Source organism: Ovis aries, chromosome 1, assembly GCF_016772045.2.
Source record: "Ovis aries strain OAR_USU_Benz2616 breed Rambouillet chromosome 1, ARS-UI_Ramb_v3.0, whole genome shotgun sequence".
NCBI classification, from domain to species: domain Eukaryota; kingdom Metazoa; phylum Chordata; class Mammalia; order Artiodactyla; family Bovidae; genus Ovis; species Ovis aries.
Genome location: NC_056054.1, coordinates 182,450,184 through 182,464,897, shown reverse-complemented (window position 1 = coordinate 182,464,897; position 14,714 = coordinate 182,450,184). Strand labels below are relative to the sequence as shown.

Below are 14,714 nucleotides of genomic sequence, written 5' to 3'. Positions count from 1 at the left end.
ACATGGGCTAATGGATATCAAGTATAAGCATACACATATGGTATATGCGTGTTCATTTTTTCTATACCTTTTCCAAAACAGGGGTTATTTTTCTCCATTTTACAAATAAAGGAACTGAGGTTCAGTGAAAAAGAATGCATTTTCTCAGTCTCACAGAGCTAATAAATAATGAAAGTAAAACAGAAACAGGGCCATTCTGATTCTGAAGTTCACATGCTTTGAACCAGGAAATTGCTATACTCTCATTCTGTATTAAGGAAATTTGAGGTAGGGGAGTCCCTTTTATCTCAGGATCATCTAAGAGTTGAAAATCAGGGTGAAAATATCTCAGTTTTACACTTTTGTCTGTCCATGGGGTCACAAAGACTCAGACACAGCTGAGCCACTGAACACACACACATATACTGTAGATGGATAGAATGACTCTACAAAAGGAAATAAGAGGGAGATGGGACTGCTTTTAAAGAAAGCCAGCACTGCTGACCATCCTAGCATAGTGTTACTGAATGTCTTTCAAGGTTTTTCTTTTAAAAAAATGTAGCAGAGAAATTCAGATTGTTAAAGTTAATTGCAGGATTAAATTGCCATTTGTCAATAGGAATGTAATTTGTATTATAAATTACAGGACTGTAGCTTTCAGGCATATTTTATCAATATGTTTCCAATGATTTAATAACAATATTTCTCAAAAATAAGCCAAGGCACTTTTTCCTCTTTTTAAATGAACATGTTCAGAGGGTTTTCATCAGCGTGCTAGCCAGCTCTGCAAAATTTCTAGTAAATAAATTATCACCAGGAGGCTCAAAATCCATTACCATAAAAAAAGCCATTTTTCCCTCCCTAATCGATTGCCCACTGTGCGACTGCTAATGGGACCATACACACATGTTGTGCAGAGGGAATTCATTTTCAGGTTCTCTCTCTTCTGTAGAATTTATTTTACAAAGAATTTCTCACCAAACTCATAAATTAGTCAATGCATAAAATGAACACTTCAGCTTCCAGTAGGAAAAACATTAAGACTGTTCACCTAGAGAATTTTCCAAGCTGGTTCCCAAGGAAATGAAGGTCACACTAGGTGCTCTGCAAACGCTGCAGAACCTTCCTTCTCAGAGAGCCAGCCCTTTCCCTGCTCCCAACAATATAGTACATAGATTTACATGTTCCTTTGGGTATTCATATTTCCTCTTGTGCTGATAGATATTCCATTTGGCAAGTGCACTGAGCAGTATTGGCTTTGGACTTAGAAGTTTGAAAGTCATCTTGGGGCACCTAGATCCATTTTACCAAGCTATCTCAGCTCATTCCCACAATCCCCTCTTTTACCTCCAATCCCCACTCTTTCACAGATGGTATTGCTGCTGCTGTGGCTGCTAAGTCGCCTCAGTTGTGTCCAACTCTGCAACCCCATAGACGGCAGCCCACCAGGCTCCGCCACCCCTGGCATTCTCCAGGCAAGAACACTGGAGTGGGTTGCCATTTCCTTCTCCAATTCATGAAAGTGAAAAGTGAAAGTGAAATCACTGAGTTGTGTCCAACTCTCAGCAACCCCATGGACTACAGCCCACCAGGCTCCTCCATCCATGGGATTTTCCAGGCAAGAGTACTGGAGTGGGTTGCCATTGCCTTCTCCATCACAGATGGCATTGCAGTTGTATAAATCCTGGTTTGCAGCCTTCTATACACTCAGGGCCTTGACTGTCAAATCAGCCTCAACCATGCACTGAATATCTAATCTTAGGAACTAAAATTGGGTTTTCCACATGGTGCTACTGGTAAAGAATCTACCTGCCAATGCTGAAGATGCTAGAGAGGCAGGTTGGATCCCTGGGTCAGGAAGATCCCCTGGAGTAGGAAATGGTACCCCATGCCAGTATTCTTGCCTGGAGAATTCATGGGCAGAAGAGCCTGGTGGGCTACAGTCCATGGGGTCACAAAGAGTCAGACACAGCTGAGCACTCCTGCTACTACTAGGGACTAAAATAAAGCAATTGGCATGGAAAAGGTTTAGCTACCTTTTATCCTAACTGAGAGATGTTAAATCTAATATTTTACTTAGAAATGATTTAGGCAACTCCAGTTGTCTTCCCATGGTGCCTTAGAATTCTGAAACTAGAGGCAGATTTAAATTCAATGATTTAATCACTTTCAGTTCACAGGTGGTTTATCTTGATAAAGGTGGTACTCTAGGAAGAAGGTCCTCCCTCATAGCTCAATCGGTAAAGAATCTGCCTGCAATGCAGGAGACTTGGGTTCGATCCCTGGGTCGGGAAGATCCCCTGGAGAAGGAAATGGCAACTCACTCCAGTATTCTTGCCTGGAGAATCCCAGGGACAGAGGAGCCTGGCGGGCTATCATCCATGGGGTTGCAAGAGTCGGACACAACTGAGTGACTTTCACTTCACTTCACTAGGAAGAAGTAATGTCTGGAATCCAGACTAAATTTCTGATTCTTTATTTTTGGATGAAATTACACATTCTGAAGGACATTTCAGTGGTAGTGGAGTTCACCAGCCTGAGAAGGATATGACTACCAATATTGGTGTGAATTGAGTGTGGATAGGAGAAAGCAGGCCAGGAATGGGAAAACAAGGGACATTTACAGGGATTTAGAAAATGGCAAATTATAGTAGGAATAATAGTGGAGTTAGGTGATTTCTCCATATGTACAGATCCAGCTCTGCCTATCAACATATGCCATCCTTAAAGTGTTTTTGAACTTCTCTCATAGTAACGTATTTTTTTTTTCTCCATCTCTCCTTAGGTAAGTTGTGGTTCCTGCTTTTAAAATTCTATTATTCCAGAAAAAGTCATGTGTATGGGGCAGGTAAGCACTGTATTCTGGCTTCTCAACATTTCATCTTCAAGTAACAGCTTCTCTGTGTATTTTTACTTGGATAGATATCTAATTGCAGAGTTCAGAGTTTTCACATATTCAACGACCTGGTAGTTTAATAACCTTATGTAAGCCAAACGGTCATTGGGAGACTGTTATACAGGACTACAGTGTTGGTTTATATATTTATGTTTGCTACTCAGCTTTTTGTGAGTTTCTTGCTGGGTTTTGTCTGGCAGATCTGGATAAGTTCTCAAAAACTATGTGAGGCTCCTTCTCCTAACACTCGGTTGTGCAAAATTGTGGTATTCAATATAGTTAATTTCTCTATATCAACATTACACAGCTATGTTATTATTGTGCTTTATGTTGATTCATCATACATTCTTCCATGATTATGGTCTGGCACAAATATAGGTAACACATTTTAGAAATCCTTTTGCTTTTTCTTTGTAAATCTCAAGTTAAATTATCTTTTCTGATTTCCTCCTGTTATTTCATTAGGCTTTCATAAATATAAGATTCAGTGAAACATAGGTAGATAGATAGGTAAATAAAGAAAAAGAGAAGAAAAGGATGAGGAAAGAAAGAAGGAAGGGAGGGAAGAAAGAAAGAAAACATATCACTTGGATAATAAGGAATAAAACTATGGCTATTATTAAAATATCATAAAAATCGGAGTGAAGGATGGAGATTTATAATTTGTATGGATTTTATATTTTAACCACTGGGGATTTTTAATGTCCTGTTATTTGCTCTAATGCATCATTCCCTGAACAAGCTACAATATTCATGGCGGTTTTTCTAAGTACAGAGCCCCCATACCCATTTTATTAGAGGATTTGTGTGTGTGTGTGTGTGTGTGTGTGTCTGTGTGTGTGTGTGTGTGTGTGTGTGTTGAGACTGGATCCAATCAAATCAAAATCTTAATTGGAGTTAACTGAATGGTTTCTAGATTGCCAAAATGGTGGGCCTTAAACAGGGGAAATGCAAATGTAAATCACCGAGTCCTGAAAATAGCCCCAGATCCTTAACAGTTTGAAAATAAATAGCTGTAGTGGGATTTATGGTATTAAAGCGTTGGTCTAATTACGAACATTAATTTTCTTTAGTAGCATTGCTATAGCAACTCTACAGCTAGAGGGTCTTTGGCAAGACCCAAATTATATATCTTAGAAATGCTTTCCTCAGTTATTAACACCTTACATTATTGGAACTTTAAGATAGTTTATATTCAAATGGGCTTTTCATCAGTTACATAATTTGTTTGCTCTTTCAAACTTTTTAACTATAGTGAAATTTCTCCATATTTAGGTTTTTTACTTTATTACATACTTCTCAAATACAACCTCAAATTTCCTTTGTGTTAGGTTTTTAACTACAGGAGAATAAAATTTTTAAATATATATTTTCATTGATATTAAAAAAAGAATGTTAATTGTTTTGGGAACTCTTAGAGTTTTCTAACTCCTATGTAATTATAATCTCAATCTTATGATATATTAGCATTTTTTTGCATCCAATTTGATAAACAAATGCAAAACTATAATAATACAGTCTTGAGTGGGAAATCTAAAGCCACATAACTTAGGTAATTCCTAAATATAAGCAACCTTGGGGTAAGAATGGAATATGTCACTATATGTATAGCAGATATGCACACATGTGAAATAAACTGGCTAAAATTGTCAGTGGTTAACATTGTTTCAAGTTAGTAAACTATTATAGTTTTTAATCCTCTTTATATAGGACTGGTTAAATTACACATTAAAAATGAATTTAGTTGTAGACCATCTTTCAATCAGGAAGGTCAACTCAATAATAATTTAATAAACATCTTTTATTATTAGGAACTAAACACTGTTGAGACTAGATAAATGGACAAAATAAAAATGGTGTTCCCCATGTAGCCCTTAGTAGCATAGTCATGGTAAGTAAAGTCAGATATAAAAATAGTGTAATATAGAATATAAATATATATCAACTGAAATAAGTGGTATAAATGCAAGAAAAATTAATATTTTAGATGGAGAATTAAGAGAAAGTTTTATGAAAGGATTACTTTTATGACAGGGTTGGTAGATGGGTAGAAATTTGTTGAAGTTTAGAATCATACCCATGAGCAAGATGCAGGAAAGTAAAAGTCATTTTGAGGAATCCAGTGTGTTTTAACAAAGCTGTTAGAGGATGTAACTGTCTATTAGAAAACAGATTAGATTAAATAATTTTTAAGTCTCCAGAATTACTATTTTTGACTATATGTGGCTTTAAGATTGTAAGAATCTTGATTTCATGACATTCTCTTCTCTTTAATTTAATGCTGCATCTTTCATAGGAGTTTTGCATGTACATGCTTACATGCAATACAATGAGTGAATTATCTATAAAAAATATAAGTTCCTCCTTTGGTTTATAAATTCATTGTTAAGGAGATTATAAATTTACAAATCGTTCATCTTTTAGCTAAGATTTTTGCATATAGTGTACTTTAGATAAACGTGTTTCATTGTCTTATTAAGACAGTTTTTCATTGTCTTGACTTCTTACTTCACAAAGCTACAACTTGTACATTCCTCCATGGGTCTCCAAATTATTGACTATGTGCCCTAGAACAGAGCAGCTGAACCTTACAAATATGTAGCCTAAGGTAGTGGTGTTTAAGAGTTGAAACTGAATTCTGTCTGCTTATGATTGAATCTGTTTCACCACTACCAGCAGTATAGTTTTGGACAAGTTCCTTAAAACCTTTGTGCTTTGGTTTCCTCATCTTTAAAATAGGAATGGAAAATTCATAGGTATTTTGAAAATAAAAGACATTGGTATATCTAAAAAGATAGAAATATGCTTGGCTCATAACTCTGTGCTTATTATGTTCATCTTTGAATGCTGAAGTATTTAAAAAACAGCTTTGATTTCAATGCAGTAGAGGGTCTTTTCTTAAAATTCAATATAATTATAATTATTTCTAGGATTTAGTTAATGAAATTCATACTATAGACCATGCTCCTATAGACCATTTTAACAATCACCTAGAATATGTACATGTAAAAAGATTTATTTTATGCAGAATTGTCTCCGAAGTCATTTTCAAAGAATAAATCTGAAACTGGAGAAATTTTAGGTGTTGTACCTCTGCCTTATAACTCAGCATTTTGTTCTTGGTTAATTTGCTTCATAGTTGTTCCTGGTACCAGAAATCTTACCAACAAGGTCAGACTTATCATCTTTAATTCTCTTCTGACGTCTCCTATTTATGCTTATATTGTCATTCCTAGCAAACAGTTGTGTATCACCCAGATTTTTTTTTCAGATTTTATTCTGCAGTGATAACTGAGAAGTGTATTTGGTAATAATAGGTATTGCTGTTTTCATTTGTCTCAAGGGCTATTTTGTGTCTATTTCAGTGTAATGATGCAAGCCTTGATGGCACTCTGGAATGAGCTGTGTAGTAGGCAACACTTGAGTGAGAAGGAAAGACTGATCCACAGAAATATGGAAATGTGAATTTTCCTTTAGAACACACTTTTCCAGAAGAAACAAGGACTCTAATGGGAGTGTTTTCGATATCGTTTCTCTATTCCACTATGTAACAGCAGGAAAATATTGAATAATACAATTCAGTAAAGTTTCATATTTTTATGAGCAGTTTTATCAGAAGTACTGCTATTTTTCTAAATAGCGTTATTATTAGTCTTTGGATTGTGAAGACCGTGAATATGTCAAGAATGATACAATCACTTTCACTTATAGTCCAAGGTACACAAAATACTGAACCAGAGGTAAAGTACACACTGTGATTGCATTTAAAGAAGTTCAGTTGCCTTTCCCTTTACTTTGGAGAATGAGGGGAGAATGTGTGTTTGAAGCAGAAGTTGCTTGAAGAAGTGAGTTAGTCGATAGAGCAGGAAATAATTTAGAACCAAGAGTAAGGAATAGCTTAGAAGAACACTAAGTACCAGTGTGGATAAGATGACCACTGAGGGAGAGACAGTTGAGCCTGTAAAAGCACAGAGCTCAACCGTTTCCCCCCACCCCCTACCTTGGTTTCTAATTGAGTAATGTGTAGAGACAGGGTTTCATTATACACTTCAAGCTTGGGATTTATTTTCTCCAGGCAACTAGCTATAAGAATCTTTCTGGGTTGTAAAGAATTATGCATACACACATAAAATATTTTGTTAGAGTTTGTTATTTAATAGTGGCATTCACCTAAGTTTTGCAGTTCAAGATGTTACAGACCTTTGCTGACTATACCTTGCCTATATTTCAAAATTGTTGTGTGGGCATGGGTATATGTATTTGTAGCAGATAGCGCATAATCAATCGTTCGTTTTGTTTCATATTTATTCCCCACACTTCCCCTTGCTCTGCTCTGTATCACTGGTCCCTGACCCTACAAACTGTATTTTTCTAGTGCTGCTGCCAACTGGCTGCTACTAAGTTTAGCAAATGGGAGACACTGGTAGGAGATTGGCTGTGAGAGCAAATAAGCCAAGCTAATTCTGTCATCTCTGCATGCTTCAACATTTCTTCCATGGTCACAGGACAGCCTCTGCTGTGATTTCAGTTCCTGTTGAGTGGCCAGGCTCTGTGATAACAACTTATCCTTCCTTTGATTCTAGGGATGGCAGTTGTTATTGTTTACTCTCTAAGTCATGTCCGACTCTTTGTGACCCCATGGACTGTAGCCCATCAGGCTTCTCTGTCCTTGGTATTCTCCAGGCAAGAATACCAGAGTGGGTTGCAATTTCCTTTTCCAAAGGATCTTCCTGACTCAGGGATGGAACCCACATCTCCTGCACTGGCAGGTGGATTCTTTACCACTGAGCTACTAGGGAAGTCCAGGGATAACGTATCTTTCTGATAATTCCTGATTTACTTTAGCATCCTCTGTTTAGTTTTCAGCAATTCTATCATCATGTAACTTCTTTCCTGGGTTAAATTCCTTCTAATGAACTATCTGCCATGGATTCTATTTTCCTGACTATATTTATACTGATTTTAAAGATTGGGCTTAGCATTTCGAGTCTGCCTCAGTCGAGTTCATGACCATCCCACCTTTAAAACGGATAGTAAGCCACCACACAGGTACCAGAGTATCTTACTAAACTCTCCTAGGTCTTTGTATCACGGGCATGGTTTCACCTCCAATACATTCACGTTAGCCTTGCACCTTTGTAAGCAAACCCAGCAATGCTCTCAATCTCTTACACTTCACTACAAATGCCAATCTGATTGGAGAAGCAAATTGCTAATGTGCTTTGATGAACCTATTTTCAGGGAAGGAATAGAGATGCAAATGTAGAGAACAGACTTTGGGCAAAACAGGGCAAGGAGAAGGTGGGCTGAGTTAAGAGAGGACCATTGACTTATATACAATACCATGTGTAGAATAGATAGCCAGTGTGACGCTGCTGTGTGGACAGTGGGGACTCAACCCAGAGCTCTGTGACAGCCTAGACGGGTGGGTGGGGGAGAGTTCAGGAGGGAGGGGACATATGTGTACTTGTGGTTGATTCATGGTTTTGTATTGAAGAAATCAACATAAACCTGTAAAGCAGTTATCTTCCAATTAAAAATAGACTTTAAAGTAAATTAATGGAAATTTTTAAAAATTAAAAAAATTCCAAACTATAATATTGATTTAAATTTTATTAGGTGGGTACAAACATAATTGCAGTTTCAGACTGTGAATTTTAAATCATTATAACTAGGCTCAAACATATCTTTATTAATCAAAATAGGAACCATTACAATCAACACATTTTTGTCAACAAGAAATAAGTTTGTTTATTTCTATGGCATAAAAATCTGTGCTTTAGAATTTGGCATACTCTTGGAAACTGTTTTCTGCCTCCTGCTGGTTGTGAAGTGTTTTCCCGGCAAATGTTGTCAAGATGCTTGAAAGAGCAATAGTCAGTTGGCAAGAGGTCAGGTAAATAGGGAGGATGAGGCAAAACTTTGCAGCCCAATTCATTCAACTTTTGAAGTGTTGGTTGTACAACATGCAGTTGGGTGTTATTGTGGAGAATTGAGCCCTTTCGGTTGACCAATGCTGGCTGTAGGCGTTGAAGTTCTGGTGCATCTCATCCATTTACTGAGTGTACTACTCAGATATAATGGTTTCATCAGGATTCAGAAAGCTGTAGTGGATCAGATGGGCAACAGACCACCAAAACCCTGAGCATGACCTTTTTTTTGGTACAAATTTGGCTTTGGCAAGTGCTTTGGAGGTTCTTCTCAGTCCAGCTCCTGAGCTGGTCATCTCCAGTTTTCACATACAATCCACTTTTTGTCACAAGTCATAATCCGATCAAGAAATGGTTCATCATTGTTGTGCAGAATAAGAGAAGATGACACTTCAAAATGAGGTTTTTTTAATTTTCAGCCAGCTCATGAGGCACCACTTATTGAGCTTTTTCATCTTTGCAATTTGCTTCAAATGCCGAATGACCATAGAATGGTCAACATCGAGTTCTTGGGCAACTTCTCATGTAGTGGTAGGAGGATCAGCTTCGCTAATGGCTTTTCCTGATGGCGGGCCACTACACTCTTCATCTTCAAGGCTGCTGTCTCTTTTGCAAAACTTCTTAAACCACCACTGCACTGTATGTTCACTAGCAGTGAACAAAATGTGTTGTTGATGTTGGAGGTGTCTCCACTACATTACAACCAGTTTTGAACTCAAGAAAATCGCTGGAACTTCCTTTTTGTCTAACATAATTTACATAATCCAAAATAAGTATAAAATAAACAGGAAGTGATGTCATTAGAAAAAAACATAGAATGAGAAATGCACATTAAAATGGTATGTAACATAAACACATCTATTTAAGAATATATTCTAATACCAAATGCAAAATTTCAACAAGCAAAGAACACAATTACTTTTACATCAACCTAATAAAAGGAATTTACCGATGGGAAAGGTTTTGAAATTTTAAAAACATTTTACTTTTTTCATGGAGAAGGTTAAGTCTCAATATTACCTGAATGCTTGGTGTCACATGGATGGGAAATGTCCTTCTAAGTAGAAAAAGAATGTGGGAAAATGGGTATAGTAACAAACATAGCTGTAAAAGTCTGAGACCACTAAGAGCAGGCTATGAGTGTGGGGAGCTTAGGGGATCAGTTCAGTTTAGTCACTCAGTCATGTCTGACTTTTTGCGATCCCATGACTGCAGCACACCAGGCCTCCCTGTCCATCACCTACTCCCAGAGTTTACTCAGACTCATATTCATTGAGTCAGTGATGCCACATAACCATCTCATCCTCTTTTGTCCCCTTTTCCTCTTGCCTTCAATCTTTCCCAGCATCAGGGTCTTTTCCAATGAGTCAGTTCTTCACATCAGGTGGCCAGAGTATTGGAGTGTCAGCTTCAACATCAGTTCTTCCAATGAATACTCAAGACTGATCTCCTTTAGGATGGACTGGTTGGATCTCCTTGCAGTTCAAGGGACTCTCAAGAGTTTCCCCAATGCCACAGTTCAAAAGAATCAATTCTTTGGTGCTCAGCTTTCTTTATAGTCCAACTCTCACATCCATACATGACTGCAGGAAAAGCCATAGCTTTGACTAGACAGACCTTTGTTGGCAAAGTAATGTCTTTACTGTTTTAATATGCTGTCTAGGTTGTTCATACGTTTCCTTCCAAGGAGTAAGCATCTTTTAATTTCATGGCTGCAGTCACCATATGCAGTGATTCTGGACCCCAAAAAATAAAGTCAGCCACTGTTTCCCCATCAATTTGCCATGAAGTGATGGGACCAGATGCTAAGATGTTAGTTTTATCAATGTTGAACTTTAAGCCAACTTTTTCACTCTCTTCTTTCACTTTCATCAAGAGGCTGTTTAGTTCTTCTTTGCTTTCTGCCATAAGGGTGGTGTCATCTGCATATCTGAGATTATTGCTATTTCTCCCAGCATTCTTGATTCCAGCTTGTGCTTCTCCAAGCCCAGCATTTCTCATGATATACTCTGCATATAAGTTAAATAAGCAGGGTGACAATATACAGCCTTGACGTACTCCTTTTCCTATTTGGAACCAGTCTGTTGTTCAATATCCAGTTCTAAATGTTATTTCCTGACCTGCATACATATTTCTCAAGAGGCAGGTCAGATGGTCTGATATTCCCATCTCTTGAAGAATTCTCCACAGTTTATTGTGACCCACACAGTCAAGAGCTTTGATATAGTCAATAAAGCAAAAATAGATGTTTTTTTGGAACTCTCTTACTTTTTCGATGATCCAGTGGATGTTGGCAATTTGATCTCTGGTTCTTCTGCCTTTTCTAAAACCAGCTTGAACATCTGGAAGTTCGTGATTCACATATTGTTGAAGCCTGGCTTGGAGAATTTTGAGCATTACTTTACTAGCATGTGAGATGAGTGTGATTGTGCGGTAGTTTGAGCATTCTTGGGCATTGCCTTTCTTTAGGATTGGAATGAAAACTGACCTTTTCCAGCCCTTGGCCACTGCTGAGTTTTCCAAATTTGCTGGCATATTGAGTGCAGCACTTTCACAGCATCATCTTTTAGGATCTGAAAGAGCTCCACTGGAATTCCATCACCTCCGCTAGCTTTGTTCGTAGTGATGAACAAGTAAGGCCCACTTGACCTTACATTCCAGGATGTCTGGCTCTAGGTAAGTGACCACACCATTATGATTATCTGGGTCATGAAGATCTTTTTTGTACAGTTCTTTTGTGTATTCTTGCCACCTCTTCTTAATATCTTTTGCTTCTGTTAGGTCCATACCATTTCTGCCCTTTATCAAGTCCATCTTTGCTTGAAATGTTCCCTTGGTATCTCTAATTTTCTTGAAGAAATCTCTCGTCTTTCCCATTCTATTGTTTTCCTCTATTTCTTTGCACTGATCACTGAGGAAAGCTTTCTTATCTCTTCTTGCTATTCTTTGGAACACTGCATTCAAATGGGTATATCTTTCCTTTTCTCCTTTGCTTTTTGCTTCTCTTCTTTTCACAACTATTTGGAAGGCCTCCTCAGACAGCCATTTTGCATTTTTGCATTTCTTTTTCTTGAGGATGTTCCTGATCCTTGCCTTCTGTACAATTTCATGAACCTCTGTCTATAGTTCATCAGGCACTTTGTCTATGAGATCTAGTCCCTTAAATCTATTTCCCACTTGCACTATATAATCTAAGGATTCGATTAGGTCATACCTCAATGCAGTAGTGGTTTTCCCTACTTTCTTGAATTTAAGTCTGAATTTGGCAATAAGGGGTTCATGATCTGAGCCACAGTCAGCTCCCAGTCCTGTTTTTGCTCAATGGCATATGCTAATTTATTTAAAGGTAAGCCAATCGCATTTTTTTTTTCAGATTTTTGACAAAGTGTATCCAATACTTATAGTTCATTTTGGATAAAAGACATAATTTATCAATACTAAAGCATTACTTTAGATGTGCACAGCCAGTCAATGATAAGAATATTGCTTTTTACTAAAGAAGAATTGTCTGTGGCCTGATTGACATTAAAAATTATTTTTGCCTACAAACAATCTATCTCTTTAGGGTCTCATAGAATTACACTTGGTACATATATTCTGAAAATATTTAATCAAGATAAAAAAAATTTGAATAAACCTGATGCTTCTAGTCATGTTGTGGAAATAGTACAAGTGAAATTCAAATTTTAAGTGAGTAATACACTCAATGTATTCTCTTTACAAATTATAGTATATGCATATATTATAGTCCATACATGGTAAAACTTAGAAAGGCTATCAAAGTCATATTGGCACTATCATGGAAATTAAATAATATGAGTTGGGAAAATATCTAGGAAGACTTTAGTCCAACATTGTCATTATAAAACATAATAAAGCTATGGTTTACATAAATAAAATGATTTGTCCACACAGAGTCACTCAGCAAGGTAGCAGATGAGTCAGGAATAGAATTCAGTTCTCTTAATTTCAAGCACAGGAAAATAGGATTACTCATTCTACTTTTATTTGTGCCAAATTCTGTTGATCAGTACCTTGTTACGCTCTCACACTCGGAAGTCTTTTGGATAATATATCAAAAGAAAAATGCATAGAATAAAAGAAGACTGGTAAACCTAGTGATCCTTTGTTACAGGCTGAGTTAAAAGAGAAGTCTCTCTCTCAAATTGCCCATTAGAAAAAATAGGTCAAAAGATACTAGATGAGAAATGTTCCAATCTTGGGAAAAGTCATATAATTTTATGACTACTATGTGTGAGTTTGGAGTAAATTCAAGGAGAGGAAAAATATATGATTTTCAGTCATGGACAGCAATTTCTTTGGCTTGAAAAATCCTAGGAATTATATACCAGTGAGTACTATATTGGTAAAGAAATTAGGATAATAGGAAATGGAATTATCTCATAATTTCCAACTGAGCTCTCATTCTGTATTTCCAGTTCAGTTCAGTTCAGTTCAGTTCAGTCGCTCAGTCGTGTCCGACTCTTTGCGACCCCATGAACTGCAGTACGCCAGGCCTCCCTGCCCATCACAAACTCCCGGAGTTCACTCAGAATTGCGTCCATCGAGTCAGTGATGCCATCCAGCCATCTCATCCTTGGTCATCCCCTTCTCTTCCTGCCCCCAATCCCTCCCATCATCAGAGTCTTTTCCAATGAGTCAACCCTTAGCATGAGTTGGCCAAAGTACTGGAGTTTCAGCTTCAGCATCATTCCTTCCAAAGAAGTCCCAGGGCTGATCTCCTTCAGAACGGACTGGTTGGATCTCCTTGCAGTAGGTATGATATATTGCCAAGTTTATACTAATATCACAAATTTCCAATATCACACAGAATTAATAAATATTAACATTGTCATATTTATTTCAAATTTATTTTATAAATAAAACTTTATAAATTGAGTAATGCTCTATTTTCCTATTCCCTTTTAAAAAACAACTTATCTGTAGCCTCATGCTTGTTTCTATAAATCTAAATGTTTATAGTTTCTGCTATTTGCTGGGCATATGAGGATGTTTAACAAACTTACTGATTCTAATTTGAAAGAATTAGAATAGGTTACTTTCTAGTGCCTTTAAAAATCCTTGTTATCTCTGATTCTGTTCTATTTTATATTTCATCTAATTTTTAACATCTTGGATTCTAAATAACATCAAGAAAAATGACATAAAATTTAAAACACTGAAAGACACAGTATTTTCTACTTTTTCATATTCTTGCTTACATATTTCCATTTCCCTTTTTCTCAAACCGTATGGTTGTCATTACTTCTTATACAACCCTTACCTGATGGTGATGACTCTTCTATTTATCTTTCTTCTTCTCTTTTCCCTCTTCCTCATTATTATTATTATCATTATGCCTTGAATATGAGAGTCAGACCTGCATCAGTTCACTTTAGTCGCTCAGTCGTGTCCGACTCTTTGCAATCCCATGAATTGCAGCGTGCCAGGCCTCCCTGTCGATCACCAACTCTTGGAGTTCACCCAAACTCTTGTCCATCGAGTCGGTGATGCCATCCAGCCATCTCATCCTCTGTTGTCCCCTTCTCCTCCTGCCCCCAATCCTTCCCAGCATCAGGGTCTTTTCCAATGAGTCAACTCTTCACATGAGGTGGCCAAAGTATATGATACCTAAATTGCTTTGGTGGTATCTATCCAAATAGATAATGCCTTAATTTTAAAGTTTCTTGAAGTATGGAAGACTTGGCGTTAGAATGAGTTTCTATACTCAATGGGATAATTGAACAGAAAAGTATCTGGAATCATGGGTAACTATGGAAGAAGCAATCCTCCTTAACATAGTTTGTTATTGTTGAAATGACAAGAGTTCTGAGTTTTAAAGCTATGGTTGGGAGCAAATGATACAATGGCTTCTTTCCACCCAGATGTTAAAAGCTAGAAAACAGTCT

At 37.2% G+C, this 14,714-nt stretch overlaps 1 long non-coding RNA gene across 1 annotated transcript in view; it reads right to left on the bottom strand.

Moving 5' to 3' along the window:
- LOC114118758 (uncharacterized) overlaps positions 1-14,402 on the bottom strand; it is a 112,923-nt gene extending 98,521 nt beyond the window's left edge. Inside the window, exon 1 of the long non-coding RNA XR_003591935.3 lies at positions 14,090-14,402. This is a non-coding gene — a long non-coding RNA (uncharacterized LOC114118758). The remainder of the gene's footprint in view (positions 1-14,089) is intronic.
- Between the last annotated feature and the right edge of the window lie 312 nt (positions 14,403-14,714).